The sequence below is a fragment of the Archocentrus centrarchus genome, chromosome 20 (assembly GCF_007364275.1).
Source record: "Archocentrus centrarchus isolate MPI-CPG fArcCen1 chromosome 20, fArcCen1, whole genome shotgun sequence".
In the NCBI taxonomy this organism is placed as follows: Eukaryota; Metazoa; Chordata; class Actinopteri; order Cichliformes; family Cichlidae; genus Archocentrus; species Archocentrus centrarchus.
In genome coordinates this window covers 16,394,464-16,417,838 of record NC_044365.1, presented here as the reverse complement: position 1 = coordinate 16,417,838, position 23,375 = coordinate 16,394,464, and the positions used below count along the sequence as shown (strand labels likewise).

Genomic DNA, 23,375 nt, shown 5'->3' with positions numbered 1-23,375 from the left:
GGACACCTGTGGGCCCTCCTGTTGCCATGACCACCAGCAACAGCTGCAGCAGAATCACTGCATCGTCACCGGCGGCCGGCGGGGAATCAGCACTTCCTAAACAAATTAGTCTGAGGAAAACTGCTGAGGCTCGAACCCTTTAATTACATCAACCCCAAACCAAATTATACGCAGACTCTGTAATAACTAATGCACGTCAAACAAGCCCTCCTCCTCCTCCTCCTGCTCTTCCTCCTATCCCACTCCATCATCTGGGTGGAACATTTATATCGAGGTGTTCATTCCCAGAGGAGAGACGCAGAGAAATGTCAAGACAAAGGAGACATGGCTTCTCCTCCCGCCCTGGCCTTTTCGCTTCTCATTCTATCACTCTCTCCATTCTTTTTGCTCCCCTTCCTCATTCTTTCTCCGTCTCCTTCTCCCTTTATCCTGTCATCTACATTGTGACGAGCGTCTGTGGCTCCTCCGAGCTTTGGCTGTGTAAGCAGAGCCGGCGAGATGAGAAGCAGAGGTGCTGTACTCTGAATAGTGAAGCACAATAGGCGAGGAGGTTTCGCAAGGAGGGGATTTAAAATTCTGCCACCGGTGGCGCAAAATTAGATAGCTCGTGTTTTTAAAAAAGGGGGGATTTGAAATGATTATCGGGCGTATGAAATGTGTTTTTGATGGAAAAACTTTGCTGTCTTGGAAAGAGAGCTTTCAAAAAGTGTCCAAGCAGGAGACTGAGATGATTAAGGAGAATACAAAATGAGCTCATGCAGACAGAAATTACTTTTTCTCAGTCTTCTGTTTTATACTGCTAAAATGTGAAAATATCATCCTGAGAGGGATACAGGATTAAAAAAAAGTCTCTTATACACCACCCACTGTCCATGCTTTCACGCAAACAGCACCGGCTATAAAAAGGCCATTCATAAAAAGGCAGGTAAATACCATTTATCAAAGGATACATGCAAATTAAGGTCAACGAGCTCCACGTATAATACAAGCATCACCCTGAGCTCTTATTACTGGGAAAAAAAATACTAATACTGCAGTAAATGTATCATGTATATAGTAGAAAAAGTTCACCTTGTACAATAAGGACTTTTAGGGATGTTAAGCTAATAAAACATGTGGCATCACCATCACCATCATCATCATCATCATATAAGGTAGTTTAGCTCTCAAAATTTTCAAATTTTCAAAATGGGTAGAGGATACCACAAACAAAAGCTAATGAATGCAATGCCATAAAGTTGAATCTGCTCATCTGGATGTAGAGTTTTCAGTGGGAGAAACATTTCATTGCTCATCTAAGTGACGAGGGTCACTGAGTTTGTATGCTTGCATAGCTGTGAGGGAGACGGGGACAAAACAATGGTACTGAAGAGTTCCATTTGTTTTCTTGGCTAAACTCTTTCATGTTAAACGAGATGAGGTCAATCTCTGTGAAACTAAACTCAAATCGAGATTTGATTTAGCCACGACATCTAGATATTAAGATATGACATCATCTTCAACAAGAGACTACAGTATCTCCCGGGAGGACCATGTCAGAATCTCCAGTCACGATTCAGAATGGTCTGACGTGACTACTGCAGGAGTTCTCATTGACAGACTTTAGGATTACGGACATACTTCAAGAACTATTTTGACCATTTTCTTCATATTCAGAAACTGATCTGATGATCAGAGATTTATAACCAAACCACATGCACGTTCATGTACATAACTAATGGTTTTTGCATGTAGAAAACACAAGGACACTGATTTTAGCAACATGTATGTCAAATTCAATTTCAAATTGCTTGAAAGCTAAAACATTTTACCCTCAGTTTTTTAATGTTATACAGAACATAGCGGAGCAACAATTTTCATTAAAGTGTATCACATGGAATTTGTCCCAATTTGTCAATTTCAAGGTCAAAAGTAGGTCAAAAGGTCATCACGCCTAAATATTCTCAGAAGGTCAAATAAATATATGTGCCTTTTTTTGCAAAAAAAACCAAAACAAAACAAAACAAAAAAAAGGGGGGGGGGGGTCAATATCTTAGGAACCGTTGGTCCAATTGAACTGAGATTTCAAAATTAGCTTTTTCTATCATCAAACTCTGAGGGGGTAAAGTTTAACCCACCGGGTGAACTGAGATGGAATGACCCCCTTTCTCAAACTTGCCCAAATCCTTACACTTGCCCCTTTTTTTTTTTTTTTTTTTTTTTGCTTCTAGCATCAACTTTGACAACAAAATGTTCACTTGCTCCCAAATATATCACATCCACTAACAGGTCCCATGATGACATAATCTGTATTATTCACTTCACCTGTCTGTAGTCATAATGTTATACCTGATCAGTATCATGTCTGTATGTACATGGGTACACCAATCTGAACAAAATTTTGCATGAACATCGTCACGCAATTTTACAGGAGGTGATATTTATTTTATTTTTTAGTAACTTTTGGATACTGGAGTTGTTGCATGGCTGTTTTAACTGACAGGTCTCTCAACCATAGACAGTATCGGGGTTTCTAAAGTGAAGCTACCAGGGGCCATACCTGTTGTTGAAAGAAGACCTCTGATGCTACAGAAATTTACAAGAAAATGGCCTTCAGTCCCAACCTCAGTAAACACTTTCTTTATGGGTTTAGTCACCACGATATGACACTTATCTAATGAGCTCTCTCTCACAGGTGCTGACAGCAGTTGGCTATTGTCTCTGGAAGCAGGCTCAACTCCGCTTGATTACAGAGCCACTAAAATCTGTGTCTGTCTCACGTTAACAATAGCTGGAGCTCGTCGAGCTGACAGGCCTGGTAATTTACACATGTGCATTGTGCATAAACCTCTGGTCTTTGGCAGGAGACTGACAGGAGATTAGTGTGTTAGCTAAGCTGCTCCTGGCTCTGTTTTCACAGATCTGAGATCAGTTACCATCTGTGCTTTGCGTGAAACAGAGCTAGCATTAGCAAGTAAACAAATGCTCTCATTTCTCAATGTAACAGAGGAGCGTTCTCTTATTGACTACCTCGGCCAAAACTTAATAACTCATTTAGCACATTAGTAATGAAAGCTTGGATGATGGAGAGGGGAACTCCTGCCATGTCCATTTTAATTAAACCATTAAGTTGAACAGGTGCAAATTTGCAGATTCCACCAATACTTTCTGATTAGCATCTTTGAGAAATCGCTTGGTTGACCAAATGTACAAAGTTTGATGAGCAGTTTTGCTAATACACCACTTTAATTTTTCATTAACATTTAATCTCCCTGTTGATATTAACAGTTAACCATGTGACACAGTGTTTAAGCCTTTTAATTCAGCTTTGATTTTTTTTTTTTTTTTAATTAAATGTAGTTAATATTTCTTTTTAATCAAGTTGTAGCCCTGTGCTTCTATGCCCTTTGCCATTCTGTAAAAATCACCTCACACCTCTGGATTGACAGTAAGCAGCATGAGAACAATGAGAAACTAGCTTCCCAGTAAGGGTGATTTTTACGTGATTCATTGTGAATATTTGCTCTCCTGACTGACCCAAAGTAAATACAGATATTTATCTGCCCTAAATGCCCATTTTGCTTACTGCATTAGAGGTTGCCATCTGGGGATACTTGCCAGCAGAGGTGGTAAATGCAGAGTTAGCATGAGCCACAAGAGCCATTTAATGGGAACTACATCATAGTATTTATCTTGAAACCATTACGGCAACATGTAGGCACTAAGGCAGTTAATTACTGAATTATACCATGCTGTTGCACAATGAATGCAATAAGCCCTCGGGGCTTTTTTCTCATTACCAGGTACACACTGTCCTACACAGGCGAAGCAGGGGAGGCTTTTAATAATATTTAGTATTCAGATTAAACCGTTGTACACAGCCAAAGCTCCGGCTTCCAGGGTTTTGGCTCCAAAGTAGGATCAATTTACAATCCAATTAATTCAAATTGTGTGGAAACATGCTCACAAGGAGGAAAACAATCGGCTGTCCCATTAAGGCAAAGACAAATGAGGGTTTGGAGCTGAAATACAAGAGACACCTGATGCGCTTGACATGCCTGCTTTCATTATGTGGTGCACTTCCAATACAACAATAAAGGCTTTTAAAATAATAAATGCAGAGTAGGGAGGGGGTTTTTTTGTTTGTCTTTTGTTTTGCCTAAAAGCCACTGATGTGCTCCAGTTGGATTTGATCTCGATTTGAAGTGAGTTTCAAATACAGTGTTCAATTTGTCTGTCCAAATAAAGGAAAATGTATTATTGCTGAAAGCTCAAATAGCATACATGTCTCACAGCAGCAACATAATTCTGAGGTTTAAAAGCGAATTTAAAAAAAAAAAAGAAAAAAATTTGATAATACAGATGCACTGCCTTCACAGCACCTGGTCAGTCATCTTTAGCTGCTCTTTAAATATCCTGTCATCCTGTCTTTCAAGCCTGCTGTTGAGCCACACACAGCTGCAGATCACCAGCATGACCTTTAGAGAGATTCGGCGAAATTCATTAACGAGGCTTTGATGAAGCTGTTTCACGCTGGCAGAGTCGTTCCTTGTTGGGAGCCTCAATAAATGATCGACCACTTCCAGCTGATGTCTCCTTATTAAACTAAAAACACCAACACAGATAAGCAATCAGTGATTCGTGAGCAGATGATTTCAAGCGATTACATCAAAGCAGTATTTTTAAGGAAGGTGAAAATGTGGACCCTCAGATGTCACATTATTGCCTATGTAAAAATTTATTTATATATTGGTAGAGTCGAGTTTCATAGTTTCACAGCACTTTTGACTGTGTAATGTGCATCTTCTTTTATGCAAACATGACAAAAACGTCCCATTCCTTTCTTTTAACATGAAAACATTTGCTAGTTTTCTCTGAAGTCTGCACAGTCTAAGTTGCTCAGTTGATATTTAACATACTTCAAAAATTAATTTTTGTAATTTTTTTGATTAATCAATCAAAACTGGCATAATTGTAAAAGTCCTTTATCTATTATTCTGCAAATTATTTAAGTAAAAATACCATACTTAACTTACAAATCTCTGTTTTAAACATATATTCACTATATTTAAAAACGCACTTACTTTATTAGGTACACCTCTTCAACTGCTCTGTAATCCAAATATCTAATCAGCCAATCACATGACAGGAAATGCATTAAATCATGTAAACATGGTTAAGGTGACCTGCTGAAGTTCAAACTGAACATCAGAATGGAGAAGGTGATTTAAATGACTTTGAATGTGACATTTCAGAAACTACTGATCCTCTGAGATTTTCACACAGAGTTTATAGAGAATGGTCCAAAGAAGAGAAACTATCCAGTTAGCGGCACTTCTCTGGCTGAAAATACCGTGTTGACATCAGATGTCAAAGGAGAATGGTCAAACTGCTTCAACCTGATAACCCTTACAACCAAGGTATCCAGAAGAGCATCTTTTAAATGCACAGTTTGAACCTTGGAGAAAAAGACCACATTTGGTACAACTCCTGTCAGCTAAGAACAGGAAACTAAGGCTAAAATTCACACAGGCTCACAAAAATTGGACATTAGAAGATGGGGAAACACGTTGCCTGGCCTGATGAGGTTTAATTTCTGCTGCAACATTCAGAGGGTAAGGTCAGAATTTGAACTAGACAACATGAAAGCATGGCTCCATCCTGCCTTATATCAACAGTTCAGGCTGCTGCTGGTGGTGTCACGGTGTGGGGGATTTCTTGGCACACTTTAGGCTCCTTAGTACCAACTAAGCACTATTTGACCACCACAGCCTACCTGAGTATTGTTGTTGACCATGTCCATCCCTTTATGAACACAGGGTACCCATCTTCTGATGGCTGCTTCCAGCAGGATAACACACCATGTCACAAAGGTCAAAGTATTTCAAACTGATTTCTTGAACATGACAGTGAGTTCACTCTACTCAAATGGCCTCCAGTCACCAGATCTCAAATCCAGTACAGCACCTTTGAGTTGTGGTGGAGCGGGAGAGTCGCATCATGGATGTGCAGCCGACAAATCTGTAGCAACCTTTTGATGCTACCATGTCAATACGGTCCAAAGTCTCTGAGGAATGTTTCCAGCACCTTGTTGAATGCATAAAGAATTAAGGAAGATCCAAAGGTAAAAAGGGGTCCAACTCACTACGAGCGAGGTGTACCTAATAAAGTTGCTCATGAGTGTATACTGTATAAATTTGCAGAAATCCCTCCGTTAGCAAAATACTTAAGTAAAAATACCAAGATAAACCTACCATTCAAATGCTAACATATATACAGGGGTTGGACAATGAAACTGAAACACCTGGTTTTAGACCACAATAATTTATTAGTATGGTTTAGGGCCTCCTTTTGCGGCCAATACAGCGTCAATTCGTCTTGGGAATGACATATACAAGTCCAGCACAGTGGTCAGAGGGATTTTAAGCCATTCTTCTTGCAGGATAGTGGCCAGGTCACGACGTGATGCTGGTGGAGGAAAACGTTTCCTGACTCGCTCCTCCAAAACACCCCAAAGTGGCTCAATAATATTTAGATCTGGTGACTGTGCAGGCCATGGGAGATGTTCAACTTCACTTTCATGTTCATCAAACCAATCTTTCACCAGTCTTGCTGTGTGTATTGGTGCATTGTCATCCTGATACACGGCACCGCCTTCAGGATACAATGTTTGAACCACTGGATGCACATGGTCCTCCAGAATGGTTCGGTAGTCCTTGGCAGTGACACGCCCGTCTAGCACAAGTATTGGGCCAAGGGAATGCCATGATATGGCAGCCCAAACCATCACTGATCCACCCCCATGCTTCACTCTGGGCATGCAACAGTCTGGGTGGTACGCGTCTTTCGGGCTTCTCCACACCATAACTCTCCCGGATGTGGGGAAAACAGTAAAGTGGACTCATCAGAGAACAATACATGTTCCACATTGTCCACAGCCCAAGATTTGCGCTCCTTGCAGCATTGAAACTGACGTTTGGCATTGGCACGAGTGACCAAAGGTTTGGCTATAGCAGCCCGGCCGTGTATATTGACCCTGTGGAGCTCCTGACGGACAGTTTTGGTGGAAACAGGAGAGCTGAGGTGCTGTCTTGGTCACAGATGCGCCAGCAAGACGTGCACCAACAATTTGTCCTCTTTTGAACTCTGGTATGTCACCCATAATGTTGTGTGCATTGCAATATTTTGAGCAAAACTGTGCTCTTACCCTGCTAATTGGACCTTCGCACTCTGCTCTTACTGGTGCAATGTGCAATTAATGAAGATTGGCCACCAGGCTGGTCCAATTTAACCATGAAACCTCCCACACTAAAATGACAGGTGTTTCAGTTTCATTGTCCAACCCCTGTAACTGTAAACTACCATTATTTTTTTACAAATTGATAAAAAAAACAAAGAACCTTCTCCACCACTTTGAGTATTTAAATCAATGACTCATCTTTGAATCAAAACATAAAAGCTTCAAGTTTCTGCTTTTAATCAAATCAAACCTGCAGATTTAAAATGTTCAAAACAAGAAAAATTCAATCTTAACCCACAACCCCAGTTTGTGTGTATTCGAGTATATGTGTGTGTTTAAATTGTGTGCGCCAAAAGGGTCATTTCACACTGCTCCACATGCAACCATCAACCTCCCCGCCGGCAAGGTGCTGGGCCAAGCCTCACCACCCACCACGGTGATCCACAGCCACTGAGACACCTAATGTAGCAGAAGGGAAGGCAGCCGGGCCCAGTTTGTCATTATGTTTGAATGCTGATTCAGACTTAAAAACCAGGTAGAGCAAAAAAAAAGTGAAAGAGGGAGCGAAGTCACTGAAGCACGTCTAGGCAGCAGTAAAGACACATTAGAGGCTCAGTGGAGGATTTCTACTGGACGGAGTAAATGGGATGCTGCTGCAGGCTTACCATTTTTCTCCGCTTTGCTAGTTATCTTCTGGGGAGCTTGTGTGAAATTCTCTGAGAAATTCCCTTCCTGTTAAGGACTGCATAAAAAGCAGTGTTCTGTATTAACATATGTGACAGACTAGTCTATTAGTATCAAACTCAATCACACATGTGACACCTAATCTCAGAAATGTCTCCTTTCTAGATGAAAATGAAAGAAATGAAAGTTATTCATCTGAACATCCTCTCCGCCTCCAACCCTGCCACCCATGACTTGTTTTATGTCCAACAATGATCCGAGGAATGGCTGCCAAGCGCATAAATCTGGCTACGAGGACAGGTTCGCTGGCAGCACTGAACGGAGCGAGCAGCGGGGAATCCAAAGACAGTACATCTTTATTATGGTTCAAATAGCTGCAACACAGAAAGACCTGACACAAAATGTAGAGCAATGAACTAATGATGAAGGATAGAAGAGAAGACTGAGTGGCATCAGCTGTAACCCCACTCACTCATACATGACTGTATAAAATGAAAGAAAAGGATGATTCATGGGAAAAATAGCAGACAGAACCAAGACAATTAAATCCACAAATCCAATCAAAACAGATGCATTTTAACATGAAACCTTAATCTGTGTGTGTGAATGTTAGATAGATGTAGAAAAAGTGCTTTTATAAATGTGTGCATGAATGGGTGAACGAGACATGTTCCATAAAGTGCTTTGAGTGCTCAGGTAGAGGAGAAAAGGTCCATTTACCACGTTACCCTAACATTACACGTTGGTTAGCAAAGTCCAGCTGAGAACCATCAATCTGAGCATGTCTGTTGGTTCTGACTGAGTAACCAAGGACACACTCATAGGCTTGTCAGTAACACAACAAAGCAAACTCTGCGTTATCTTATCTTTTTACACTAATGGGACCATAACTTACTAAATGAACATCATGTTGTTGTTGGTAGGACTTAAAACCAGTGGCCAAGGCCATAAAACCCATCAGGAAAGTGCTTACCCAGGTCACGGATCAGTGGAGCCCAAAGGCCATTTTCCCATAGACTTCTATACAATCAGAACTCTTTTGTAAGAGTCACCCCCTGCTGGCCATTAGAAAGAATGCAGGTTTGAGGCTCTTCTGCATTGGCTTAACCTTTTAGACCCAGAAGATACATCTATATTTTATATACAATCAGCAGCATATACACACACAACTGTATGTGTTGACTGACCAAACGGTAATGACAGTATCCCATTAATATCATGAGCTATACTCATGATATGAGCTACAATTACATTGGTACAACTACAGCTGTCTTTATGGTATTATTCGTCGGCTGAGTAAATTTGCATTGAAACATTCAGTCCGAGCAATGTGTAACCATATTCTGCACAGGGAACCCCGGCTGACGCTAGCACTGCTAACATTAGCCACACTCTGCAAACTAATTAATCTGGCCCACTCCGGCAATAATTTCAAGTAAATCTGTCTTTTTGAGTTAACAATCAATCACATAGTTGTTCTTTAATTAATGTAATTATGAGCCTAAGTTATTTTTTTTTATTCCAGCTGTTTGTGAGAGTCTTATCTTTGGAGTTATTACACACCTGCAGCAGGATCAATAAAAGTGTCTCCAAAGACAGGAAAACATGTTCATTTATGCATATATGAGTTATTCTATTGATCCAGGAAGTGTAGATCACTCAGGATCTAACCTTGAACAAGACTGTGAGGACAGGCAAGCTATCAACACCAGTTTTATCATTTGTTATAAAGCAGTCATATTGAGTTTCATCACAGTTGTTGGGAAATTTTTATTTTACTAAATTCAAATCTCATTATTAAAGTTAAATATTTTTCCAGGTTTACTGTGGATATTTTTTTAAGTTTCACAGACTCACAAAGGATATTACAATGCAGATAGATTCTTCACCATAGCATTAACTTTAAAGTAACTTCCAAAATATGGTACCAGATATCCCAGTAACAAGGAATGATTCAAAGCTATGTAACCCAGGACCAAAGAGTCGGGCTGATGGATTTGGAGCTATGCCTCAAGCATAATTAAAAATCAAATACACTCCCCTGCTGCTCATCTACCTTTCATCTGCCCTTCTTCTAAACTTTCCTTTATACTGATCTTCTATTCCTCCTCTTTTTGCAGCATCAAGCTGTATCCCTTTTGGGGTTTTGTCCTCATGTATAAAAAGAAAGAGGAAGGAAAAAATAAAAACTCTCAATCATGGTGGGAGTGCGTTGTGACTCCTCTACCCTACAGACACAACACAGCATGCAGTCGTTTCCACAGAACGTCCCCCTCCAAAAAAAAAAAAAAACCCTCCGCCAGGTTAAAAAGGCGAGGTCACCCTGAAAAAAATAAAGCACATTTTAACAAAGACCTTCCCCTCCCAGGATAACAACAATATTAACAACTCTCCTCCCGGGCCTCAGCTTGCCAGAACCTGGAACAGAATATTAAAAAAATAAAAATAAAAAATACACCAAGCAACTACTAAAGCCTGAGTTTAGTTTGGGTAATAGCTTTCATATTCAATCCCCAGGTCACATAAGATGTGTGTGCAAAGAGATAAGGATATGGAGAGAAAATAAATAATAAACAAACAGTGGGTTTATCAAATTAGAGAATCTGTACCATCATTTAAGGCACCATATGCTGTTGCTGTTTATATTTCTTCTCTCATGATGCTTTCATGAAGAGCAGCTGTCACAGATTGTGTCACATCCCGGTAATGAATTATGAAGGCATGTGCGAGGAGTCAAATTGAGGCAGACGGCCCCAGATGTTGGAATAAAAGAAGTGGGTCAGGTGTCTAGCTGATGCTGAGCACATGGCTCAGTCGCAATTCGTCGAGCTTTAAATAAAAATAAAACGCCGGTCACATGACAGTCATTGGTTACACCTGAGGCACACGGGGCTTAAACTTGCGAGTCCTTTGGCTGCAGTTCATTAAAAAGGTCAAAAGGTGAGGTGTAGAGTCACGTCACCTGCATTGCCCCGTGAACGACTCCCGGGGCCGTTGTGCCGGCTCTGTCGATACATCATTCGATGCACAGTGGAGGGTTGCATGCTGCAGATTTTTCACAGCTCAACAATGCTTGCACAGCCTCATCCATCTCAAATACCAAACATCCATCAACCCTCCAACATCTGCCTCAGACACGCAAATCCTGACCCCAGATCCAGTCGACGCCATCTCATCGTGCAAATCCCAACACTGACAATGCACATCTTTCACTGTAAATCGGCCATTAACAGTCCGGCTCGTCAGTCATTTCTGGATCATTTCACAAATCATGCAACACACCCTTGTTAAATTAAAGCTCCCCATTTAATCCAATAACAATTACCACTCCAAGTGTCCTTTGCACACTGCATTTTGGGGTGAACTGTTATTGCGATAAGGATGAAGTCTAGTTTGAGTCCATACTCTATAGGCTACAGCAGTACACAAAAATTATGGGTTGGTATATACCTCAATAATATAAAAAAAAAAAAAAAATGCAGAAAAATACAACCTTTCCCTGCTGCATGTAAACATTATAGGTCTAACAGCATGTGTATTGGCCTTAAACCTGCTGCGAGACCACACACTGTATATAAAAGATGGATGTGATGATGTCACTTAGAGTGATGCCCCCCTTTGGGTAGCAAAGTCCTGCTATGAAGTATTAAAATGCCTCCTTCATAGTGTTTTGGCTGAGAAACTGAAGGATACTAGCAACTGTTCAATCATTCTAAATAAAAAGTTACCCAGATTTATCCTCATTTCTGACTAATGATGATTATTTACAAGAACAAACACCATGTTTTATTTAAATTGACCAAAGCAATTACACCCATAAAGTTATCAGAAAAATGGTGACAGAGATAGAAATCCAGAGTCATTTTCCCATGAAGTTCTTTTTGCAACCAGGGGAGTCACCCTCTGCTGGTCATTTGGAAAGAGTGCAGGTTTAAGCCACAACTGCATTAGCTTCAGTTTTCAGAATCAGAAGCTATGTCCATCTTTTATACAGTTTCCACTAAAGTGAGAGTGTCTACCTAAAAATAACTGAGGCTCATGTTCAGAATTACAGACAATATTTAATTATGTATCAACCCTCTGGAAGTGCCCCTATAATACTGTCTATTTAAAGTGTCTTTACACTAATCAACTACGATATTTAAACCTACTGATTGTAGATCCTACTATAGCTCAGATCTCCTGAGACATAGAGAGGGGACATCTGACATGGTGTCTGGCAGCAGAACTTTGGTAGCAGATCAAATTTGTTCCACAACATTCCAGAGATGCACAATTAGATTGGGATCTGTGGAGTTTAAAAGAACACAGGCATGCCTTGGGCTCACTGTTGACTTTTTGAGCTGTTCCCAGGAAGTTTCTGCAGTGAGGCAAAATGCACGGTCCTGCAAGGATAAAATTTCTGCCCCCAGAGGGTGCTGTCACCATGGGAAGGAGCGGTGTGCTAATCTGCAGCATGGATGCCGATTAGTTGATTGCATTATAACAAAATATTAAATAGGTAATAGCTAATCCGTACCTGGCCCTCTAACAAATCAATCAGAAGAACCCCTGCTTTTTGTCAGCTAGTTAGCTACCTCCACTACCACAGTCTATGACACATTACATATAAATGAAGTATTCTCTACATAATTCTTCAAATAAGCATCTGAAATGCTCACTAGCTTGCTACCTGGGTAAACAGAGAAAGGGCAGTAGACATGAATATTTTACTCTGTTACTGCCCGACACTGTGCCTCAATCACTGTGGGAGACCAACTTAAAGCATGGCTGAGTAGGTGGACCTGCCCTAATATGTGCAAGAGGGGCACTCAGAATGCAAACAAGCACTATAAAAAGTGCTTTCTGTGGTCACAAAATAGAAGCTCAGTATTCCTCCTTCCTTCCTGGAGTTGACTTAAAATACAAAAAAATGGAAGTGAAAAACAGTCAGCCCAATCTTAGATGATCCATTAACTCACCGCTCAAGTTGTATGGGTCAACTGCCCACCTTTACATGAACACCAGTGCCAAACCTTCACTTGCCTTCTTCAATAAAGATAATCTAAACAAAGTGACTGTCTTGCATTTTTCTGCTATACTGAAAAAATCCTGATATTGAATTTTTTTGTTTTTTATTAAAGAGAAACCTCTTGCCAGCTAAGGCAGGCTACATCCAAGAAGTGTACAAAGGCATCGCAGAGACACAGATATCTGAAATTAGCGGCATGTTTAGTTCAGTGATTAGCAGACTTGAGGCTTTGCAGGCAGCTATCATCTATGATTTCCTGTGTCAGGACACCTGTCAACATTCAGTCCACTAGGGCTGACCGATTTGCTCTTAACTCCAATCATCCTGCCCCCCACCCCGGTGGGATCATTGATGACTGACTGCCACTAGGAATAACGAGGCCTGGGCTCTAGAGAGGCCAATCCATGACCGATAGTGTTCCATTGTGTGTGTTTTTTTTTTTTTTGTTGTTGTTCAGATATGCTTTTACTGCCTTGGCAGTGTGTTTGGGATTCATATTGTCGCACTGAAAAATTAAGCTGTTGCCAATCACATGCTTTTTGGATGGTATTACATGATGGATGAAAATCTGACGTTCATAATGCCATCAATTTTGACAAGATCCCCAGGAAAACTAGCTGAAATGCAACCCCAAACCATGGCAGACTCTCCACTGTGTTTTACAGATGACAACAGTGAGTGTTTATTGCTTTGAAAGTCTGGCTCCTTGGCAGCAAAAAGTAAAGAAATGAGGGCTGGCTTAAGACTTTTGCACAGTACTGTAGGTTTCTTGACTGTCACACTAACAGGTTCAAATCTCAACTTTCAGAGCGGCTGATCGGATACATCAGCACAACTTTCATTCAAGAACCAATTTCCAGCCAAGACAAGATGTCAAGAATGGACGGTCAGCCATCAAACTACATTTCATACACTGAATTTAATATACACAAAGTATTATGTGTAAACTGCAGAATCCACAGATCCCATTCAGTCTCTCTTCTGTCAGTGTCAGAGTGAAACCACGGCGGCACATCCAACTTTTCTCCTCATTGACTTAATGGATTGTGAAAGCAAGGTAAATGATTCTCCTCTGACAACAGACGATGCATTAGCCTTCGCCATTCGTCACCGTTTACAATCCATCCTGCGAATGGAAATAACAGCATCCATCATTGGCAGAGACACCCACCAAACAACGGGAACACCGGGAGAGCCTGTGATTGATTCAAATTGGATCCTTTTCAGGAATCCCAGGCCACAGGTTCACGGAGTTCCTCCGCAATAAAAAAAAATAAATTTTAAAAGCATTAAATGGTGTCGTTAGGGATGGACGGACGAGTCTCTATGCATGCGTGCAAGTCATTTTAGATTAGAGCAGCTAAACAAATCGAGTGTCAGGCCGCGGGAAGGAGAAACACGGTGGTATCAGGTCACAAGCCTGCTGCAAGCAATCAAATCCTTGATATCAGGAAAGTAAAAACGATAGCTGCATTAAAACATACTGATGTGTGCAATTCTCTGAAAGCGTCTCAATTTGTGGTGCTCTAACAATGTCACTTACTTCTCTCATCTTCCTTCTATTGCCGCGCGCCACCTCATCGTTTCTCTCCTCTTTCCTTTTTGCTTTATGGCAAATTAAATTTACCCAAGCAGCGCGCCATTCACCATCTCCTCCTGCTATTCACTTATTTCTTTTATAACTTGCAGATATGGAGACCTTCCCTCGTTACAGAAGGTCAACGCCGGCACCCCACCGAGTGTCGGGAAGCTTTCAAAAAGAGCCTGAAATTGATTCATCACCGGCGGCTCTCTCAGAGGGGATCGTGTGATGAACATTATGAATAGAAATGCACAGATGCAGAGTGATTGAGAGCTCGTCGTGAACAGTCAGAGGTAACGGCGAGAGATGAAAACATACAGTAATATAATATTTTATCATTATATGAAGCTAATGTAGATCATAAAGTCCTGCTGAAATCACAAAAGGAACGTTTTTAAAACAAGAACTAGATGAGGAAATGTTTCAATGTTTCTGTCAGAGAACAAAAACACAATCATAAAAAAAAAGGTGCAAAACAGTTTCAAAGCAATCAATAAAGCGACTGAAATAAAATGACCCGACACAGATGTTTGTGCTGTTTCAAATGAGGTTAATTAAAGGCTGACAGTTAAAGGTATTTAAGCAGGAATAATTAATATGTGAGCCCTTTAGACACAGGACAGCTTTAAAGTTCTTCTTAAATGCTTGTTTGGTAATCAAATCATATAAATGAAGCTCATTTATGATGTCATATGATTTCTCTTCTTGTTATGTTAAGGTCTCCAAAAAAATATACATATGCTTTTTCAATCATTACATTAATAACATGAAGAACAAAAGAACATGTACTGTAAAAAAAAGTTATTGTATATCAATAGCAACTTTTACTTTCTAATACATACTTACATTAATGTGGCAAAACCTGGATTTCATTACTGTACCTTTGTCATTTTAATAAAATGGCATTAAACTTCAATAATTATGTTGGGCATTTTAGTTAGAAGTGGAGGTGGTAAATCTAACCAGGTTTACATAGATAAGATAAAGTGTCAAGCAAAAACATCTGTCTAATATTTAGTCAAATACTTGATATCGAAGTGGCCACATGAATTTTGTAGTTAGCTTGTACAAAGCTTAATGGAAATAAAGTCAGGAATCATCTTTTTTCGCTTTTAAAGTGTCTAAAATGTTGCACAAAAACCATAAATCTATGTAATAAACCTAATTAAACAGATAAGTTGCTGTCATTGATAAAATTAAAGGATTCTCTTTTGACACTAACACTGTGAAACGGGTCCTTTTTAAAGCAGCTATAGATACAGTGGTACAGTTCCACTGGAAACATCATATATATATTATTATTTGGAAACTTGAACACACTATTCAAGTTTCTCGTGTCGCATCAGGCTCACAGTACTCAAGAGTTGTCCACTATAAAAATCTATATTCACCAACTGGTTGGAGAGTTGCTGCTGGCAGTTGCTAGGTGATCACTGCACCAAAAACCTCCCTGCAATTGCTTTGCTTGCCAGCCACGATCACCTGTAGTTTGCATAGAAGACACAGACTTGAAATGAAAAAAAAAAAAAAAAAAAAAAAAAAATTCGCCTTCAAAAGTTGTGCCTTTTGAAATGCATTGGCTGCAAAGGTGAGGAGCAACTTTTACTCTGAAGGTGTAACCCTCTTTTTCCAGTTTGCATCATACCTTTTCAAGGTTTTATATCGTGTTTGCACACAAGTCGGCGACTTCCACGCACGCTATGGGCGACTGTAGCATTATGCTAATGACTGAAGCAATCACAAGGGGATTTTTGGTGCCGCACCCTCTTTGCAACCAATTTCACTGACAGCAACCACTTGCCAACCAATTGTAGATTGCACACTTTTCCCTAGTGACTAGCCTCTAGGCCACTGTGACTGGGGCCTTATTCACTCAACCCCACATTCAAAATGGTGGACAAATGAACATTACGTGGTTAGTGGTCACATGACTGGAAAGCCAGAATAGGAAAACCATTAATGAGCAAACTTTGTTAGCCGTAACTAAATGTTTATATCATAACTGCATCATACTGGTTTTTGGGAGCCAGAAATGACCATATTTGGGTAAGAGGGAGGAGCACTAAGTTGTCTGGCAAGCAGTGTTCACAAACTTATGGTTGTAATGTATAGACACAGATACACAGATTAGTATCATATTAATAAAATACTAGAAATTCACTTGTTAAACCTGAAACACAAACTTATTGGATGGTCTCCACCACACAGTGACCCATAATAGTTGTCAGATCATTCAATTCAAATGCTTGAAAATGCAGCATCAACTAAACATATTGAAACTGTGCAGCTCAGTGAGGTGAAGCCTAAAAGAGACTGATCAGCTACAGCTGCCCGTGTTTTAAATCAAAGCATCAATGCCACTGATTTGAAGCCTTAACAGCTGCCAAACAGATGGGAATCAATTGGGATTGACTTATGTTTTTGGCACTTCCACGTTAACTTTTTATTTTCCAGGCTGGAGGCTGCAGACTGTCTAAAGAGACCACACAGCACGCCACATTATTTGTTACAAAGCGGCAATAAAAATGCTTCAAAAGGTGCCAATACCACAAACATACTTGAGATGCTTAGGAAGCCAGCATCAAGTGGCCCAGAGGTTGCAACTTCGGTATCAAAAACAAAACCTGAACACAGCCTAGAGGTGGTGACAGTGAGGGAGAATGTGAATAATCATAGATCCTCCAAATCAACACCCACGGGGCACAGCCAGAGAGCATCTTGTCCCTGCCAGGCACCCCGTCATTTGGTAAGTTATCACAGAATCTGCAGCGCCCTAACCTAACACTGCAGTCAGTCTGTCGCTCGCCCACACTGGCTCACTGGCAAATCACAACTCAACCCAGGAGACACCCCCCACCCCCCCCATCATACTGATTCTTTGCAGCTCCCTGAGGCCAAACAGTCTTCTGTGTTGATACTGAATGTTAAATAGCTGCAGTAAAGTGCTGTATGGAAGAGAGCCAGCAGTCTCCTGGGCTGCTGTGTGAAATTATGCGCCTATCTTCAGGTAGTGCCGAAGTAAACAAAATGTCCTTTTCATGGCTCTCCCGTGTGTCTCAACAAGCGTCTCAGTGTTTCCTGCCACTTCCTGTTTTGGTTTGCTGGGCCCGTGCTACATCCAACCACTTCCTCCTTTCAGAGTTATCTTTACACAGAAAGAAACTCACGCTCCAGATGACGATTGTAAAATTATTAACAGAAAGAAGCAGCAAAAGCATTAAGGCGGAAATTGATGTGCATCTGCTCAGACTCAAGTGGCCTCAAAATAAAGCATGAAGAACGGTTTTCATTTTCATTGGCTCACGAAAGGCAGAGCAGCAGCAAACAGACAACTCAACACACAGAGCTCAAACAGCACAAAGGAAACAAAAAGAAAGAACTCAATCAATGTGGCAAAACTCCTGACACAAATTACCCAGCATCCCGTAAAGGCCGCCTTCTCCCAACAGATGGGAACCAATTAGCCACCTGACTCCCAGAAAACACTTGGGCAGCCGTGTGAAGCCAAGATGCAAATGAAGCAGAGGGAAAGGTGCAAGCGGGCCTGCCAACGTCCTGGGAGAGGAGAAATTAATGAAGGAGACAGCGGAAGTGCACTTTTGGAAAATGGAAAGAGAAAAATGAGGGAAATGATGTATGGAGAGAGCACAGGGAGCTGGACTGAAGATCCCCAGAGAGGTAACAGAAAAGAGGGGGGATAAAATATCTGGTGATGGAGAATGTTTATTAATACTGCATTAACATCAGCTTGGTATATCAAACACCTCATTTTTGACCTACCTGTCATATGTGACCAACTCACGTGTCAAACTCAAGGCCCTTTGCAAACTCTAATCAGGACCACCAATCAGTGTAGGGTCAAAAAAATAATGAAAAGTCAGTTTGTGATTTATATGCATTCATTTTAACATGAGAAGGCGAAGCTACATGTAAACTACAGGATCAAAGATCTTTTAGTTTCTCACAGTCATTTTCATATTCATGCTTTTACTCATTTATGATGGCCAGGTAGCTTGTTGAATTCTTATGTACGTACACTTGTTCGACTGTTCTTTAATGCAAATATCTAATCAGCCAATCATATTGCAGCAACCCAGTGCATTTAGGCATATAGACATGGTCAAGATGACCTGCTGAAGTTCAAACTGATCTTCAGAATGAGAGAAGAAAGGTGATTTAAGTGACTGAGTGTGTCATGGTTGTTGGTCTGAGTTTTTCAGAAACTGCTGATCTACTGTAATTTTCCCACACAACCATGCCTAGGGTTTTACAGAGAATGGACCAAAAATAGAGAAAACATCCAGAAAATTGATTGTTGATGCCAGAGTTCAGAGGAAAATGGAGGGCAACAATTGCTCAAATAACCACTTGTTACAACCAAGGTCTGCAGAAGAACAACTCTTAATGCACAACACATTGAACCTTAAAGCAGATGGGCTAGAGCAGCAGAAGACCATACCGGGTGTCAACTAAGAACAGGAAGATTTTAAGGCAGCACTTCACATGGGCTCACCAAACGTGGACAATAGAAGATTGGAAAAAATGTTTCCTGGTCTGATGAGTCTCAATTTGTGCAGCAACATTCAGATAGAAGGGTCCGAATTTGGCATAAACAACATGAAAGCAAGGATGGTGGCGTAATGGTGTGGAGGGTATTTTCTTGGTACACCTCTTGGCCTCATATCTGCAGCAGCAGTGTGATGCTATCATGTCAATATGGGCCAAATTCTCTTGAGTAATGTTTCCAACACATTGAATCTGTGCAATTAAAGTATTTAAAAAAAATACTGCCTTCTTCAATTTACAACTGACTGAATGTGCAACTTTTTCTGATGTTAAATATCAAATGTCCATCTAAGAGTAAAGAAAGAGACAAGCAGCTGGAATAAGATGCTAGGCTCTCTAGAGGACAGTCTGAAAGCTGTGCATGTTTCTAAGGATGTCTTAGCAAACTTAAAGGCAGTGTTTACCTTCATTCCCTCTGACTGCTCACAGAAGGCAGGCAGCTGTTGGATGAAGCCAAGTAAATATTGGTAAGTGCTGGTGATATAAGGCGACATATTCCCCCGGAGATTTACTCACACTGGTGCTGAAGTCTGCGACTCTGCATAATCTGGGCTCCTAACAAGGACTGCATGGAAATGTAGGGCAGGAACGTTACACTGTTCCCTTAAAAGTCAGTTAAAGTCTCTTTGATTTGCCACTGAGAAGGAAGTTGGCTTGAAAAGAGAGAGAAGGGCCCCAAAAACAGCTTGTTTCAGATGATAGGTGAAGTGAGGGGGGGGGGGGGGGCTGCAGCAAGGACCAGGGTAAGACCAATAAAGATTAATTTCAACTGTAAATCATGAAAAGCCGCTCTTTGAGTCATCAATGAACAGAACAGGTCCTCTTCAAGACTTCTATTTTCTTAGTCCAAATCACTAAATACCTGTCCATATCCTTTTGACCACATAGTGTGACCAAATATCCAGAGGAAAAAAGAACACTGTAACCTTACATTTGTTGCATTACTCACTACCATTTATGATATTTTGTCTGTGTTTATTATCCACATACAAAGCACTGTGAAATTTTGCACGTCTGGCTCCTTAAACTGAGTGATGCACTCATATTGCAGCTCCAGAATTTTGTTCTTTTCCTCTTCGCCTAAAACAAAGAGCACAATGTCGCTGTGAAATACCTCAGCAGCTTTTAAATTACTGAGAGCCCAAATGTACTGGTTTTTCGAGGGTTTTGGTTTGTTTGACCAGACTTGTCAAATCCATCACATTTCAAGTACAGAGTACAATCAGATTTGTTTTCACTCTCGCTGCCAAACTTTCTATTCAGGCAGGTTGACGGGTTACCACAAACCTTCACAGTAAACAAGCAACTTATGAATACATGTGGTTGTTGTTTGGAGGAACAGCTTCTAATTAGCTGGTGACAAAGCAGAAACAATACTGCAGGAATACAGACCTACCTAGGCTACTTTGAGCCAGTGGATATATACTGTGTAATTTGGGGAGACATTTTGTTTGTCTTTTGATAATGAAAGTGTAAAGTTGTAGCAGGATGACTTCACTGACCAAACTCTTGAGTTAAACATTTGTCCTGCTGCACTCAGTCGAACAGCCTGTTTTCCTCTGTACCATGCCTACTTGTTTGCACTTGTTTTTGCAGCTTCTCCTGATGAGTCACCCATACCAGTCCCTGTTCATTTATATTGCATTTGACAAACATTTTTAATGACATTAATTGAAAGAAATCATTGTTAAATCCTGCCAATCTGACAGCTATAACCAGGCAAACGGCCCTGGAGCTAAAGGCACCAGCTATTTAAAAAGCATGATTATTAACATTACAATACTAAAATGAGGATAAATTTAAACTAAGATGACTTTTACACATAGAATTAAACCACACAAAATAGTTGTTATGTAGAAATGTAATTTTACTACTAGTACTATGTAACCAATTTAAAGGGAGCTAATTGACAGAGCTAATATGAACTAATAGCTAACCCAATTAAAGCTAGCTAACTCAAAAATCTGACCTAGCTAATATTAGCGCTCTAATATGTTACCTGTTTAGCGTAAGATAACATGGCTAATTTTGATTTTTTGCAACATGCAGTTAGTGTGGTTAGGCTAATTGGTGATTCTAAATTGCTCATAGGTGTGAGTGTGAATGGTTGTCTGTCTCTGTGTTAGCCCTGTGATAGGCTGGCGACCTGCACAGGGTGTACCCTGCCTCTCGCCCTGTGACAACTGGGATAGGCTCTAACTAATTTAAAGAGAGCTGACTGACAACACTAATATTAACCTACTAATAGCTGATCCAATTGCAGTGACCTGACAAAGCCAATATTGGCTTCCTAATATATAACCTGTTTAAAGTGAACAAACAAAGTTCAGCTGGTTTGCTGAGTTGTGTGTTCAAAGCCTTTTTGCATTCACCATATTTTTTTTTAAACCAGATATGAGAGCACAGGATGAGAGGCACTACACACTCAATTATAGCAACCTGTTAATCACAAAATAGGCCCCTTCTGAAGAATAACCTGTGTCATTCTCCCTTTTGACTCTATGGGACCATAAAATAAACATAATACTATAGTAAATAAGACTTGAATTCCACAAAGGGGTGAGTCAAAACTCAAGAGCCTGAGGGTTGTTTTCCCATACAGTGGTTTTGAAACCAAAGGAGTCACACCCTGCTGGCTATCAGGAACAATGCAGGTCCTTTTCAGACCTTTTTTGAGTCTAACTTTTATATAAGGTCTATGGTTCCTTGCCCCAGCAGTGCCCATTTAAAACTGATCCTTCACTACCCTCCTTTGAGGTTCAAACTTCCTGTGATTATTCAAATGATGAAATTTGGCAGTCAAATTGTCACATTTGAAATGACTGGCACACTGCCGCCTACTGAAAGTACCCGAGACACTGATAACCGATGAAGTGAGTGTAATTTAAAGACAAGAGGAGAGGTTATAAAGTGGTGAAAGTTTACTCCATTGCACAACAAGGAAATAAGCTGTCATATTAGTTCTGCGGGTAATTACATTACAGCCCAAAATCAGGTGAGAGCACAAACATCCTAAACGCTGGATGAAGTCTGGCAGCTGCAAATAAATAAATAACAATTTCACAGAGAAGAGACCTAACTTTAAATTTGGATTAGTGGTAACCAGCTCGCACAGTTGCGTGGAGCAGCCCTCTATCTTCTTACTGAAAAGGCACAACAAGCGGTGCGTAAAGCACAACATGGATGGCCTGTGGCACGGCTGGAGCGCTTCACTTATATTTCATTGCAGGTGATTGAAAAGCATTTACAGACTGAAAATCGGGCAGTGTTTGAGGGCAGCAGTGTTTCGCATTAAGCGCTCAGTCTCACTAAACGCAGGAGGCAGATAAAGCTAAACAGACCCACGTAAAAAAAGTGCATACTGGTCGGGGCAGTTTAATGAAGGCGCAGCGATCCCGATAACAACACAAAGGAAGTGCGATAGAAAAACAAAGAGGAAGATAAACGCGCTCAGATGGGAACTTCTTTATGCATCTGCAAAAGTCCAGACTGCTAAAATGCTTCATTTTCCACACAAAATAAAGTCACCGCCATGCCTTCCTTGTTGCGCGAATCACCCGAGCACAATGCGCACGCAAAAGTGAGCAGACAAAGCCAAACAACGGGGATGCTGCTCCTACCTTTGCACGGCAAAACAAAGCAATCCTCCCCATCGAAACAACTTGTTTTTTCCGTGTTTCGCACCTCTTAAACCAGACTCGGTTCGTCAAATCACCATTTTAGGAGATAAGAAGGAAAGAAACGCGGCGCTTACCTTTTGTTAGTTCCTCTGTCTGCCTGCTGTACGGCGGTGGGTGTCTGTTCTCCTCCGCTCCCCTGTGCATTTAAACGGGGCAGCAGCAGCAGCGGCGGCGGCGGCAGAGCTGGTTGCGAAACTGTTAGTGCGCGCTTCGGCTTGTTTAGTGGGCGGCGTGGCTCTCCAATGTTTTCATCCCGTGTTCCCAACCAGCCCTCCCACTCTTTGCAATCGCGCTGTACTCGCTCAGCCTCCTCCTCAAAGCGGATACGCCCTCTCACTGTCAGCGCAAGACAAAATAATGTGTATAAATAAATATATCACTGGCTGCAGGTATCAGAGTAAAACAGGCTGCGCTGTCCTGTGACGTGCTGAGTCCTGCTGCACCGCTGAGCTCCTTTAACTGCTCTGCAAAATGCATGTACAGTTTTAAAGTGGAAACAGATGCTCGTAGGAGGAGGGGTACAGTCTGTCCTTTTTGACAAGTGCCATTCAGAAAAGCTGGGCCATGTGTGTGTCCCCCTCTGAGCCCCTTTTATGTGTTATAATAGCAACTAATCTGAACCCTAGATGCACA

At 40.9% G+C, this 23,375-nt stretch overlaps 1 protein-coding gene across 2 annotated transcripts in view; it reads right to left on the bottom strand.

Annotated features, from left to right (window-relative positions):
* Nucleotides 1-23,047, bottom strand: part of rnf152 (ring finger protein 152) — a 55,355-nt gene extending 32,308 nt beyond the window's left edge. For both annotated transcript variants that reach the window (XM_030756976.1, XM_030756977.1), the window contains exon 1: nt 22,817-23,047. The gene's annotated coding sequence lies outside the window, so the exon portion shown is untranslated. The remainder of the gene's footprint in view (nt 1-22,816) is intronic.
* Nucleotides 23,048-23,375: the final 328 nt, after the last annotated feature.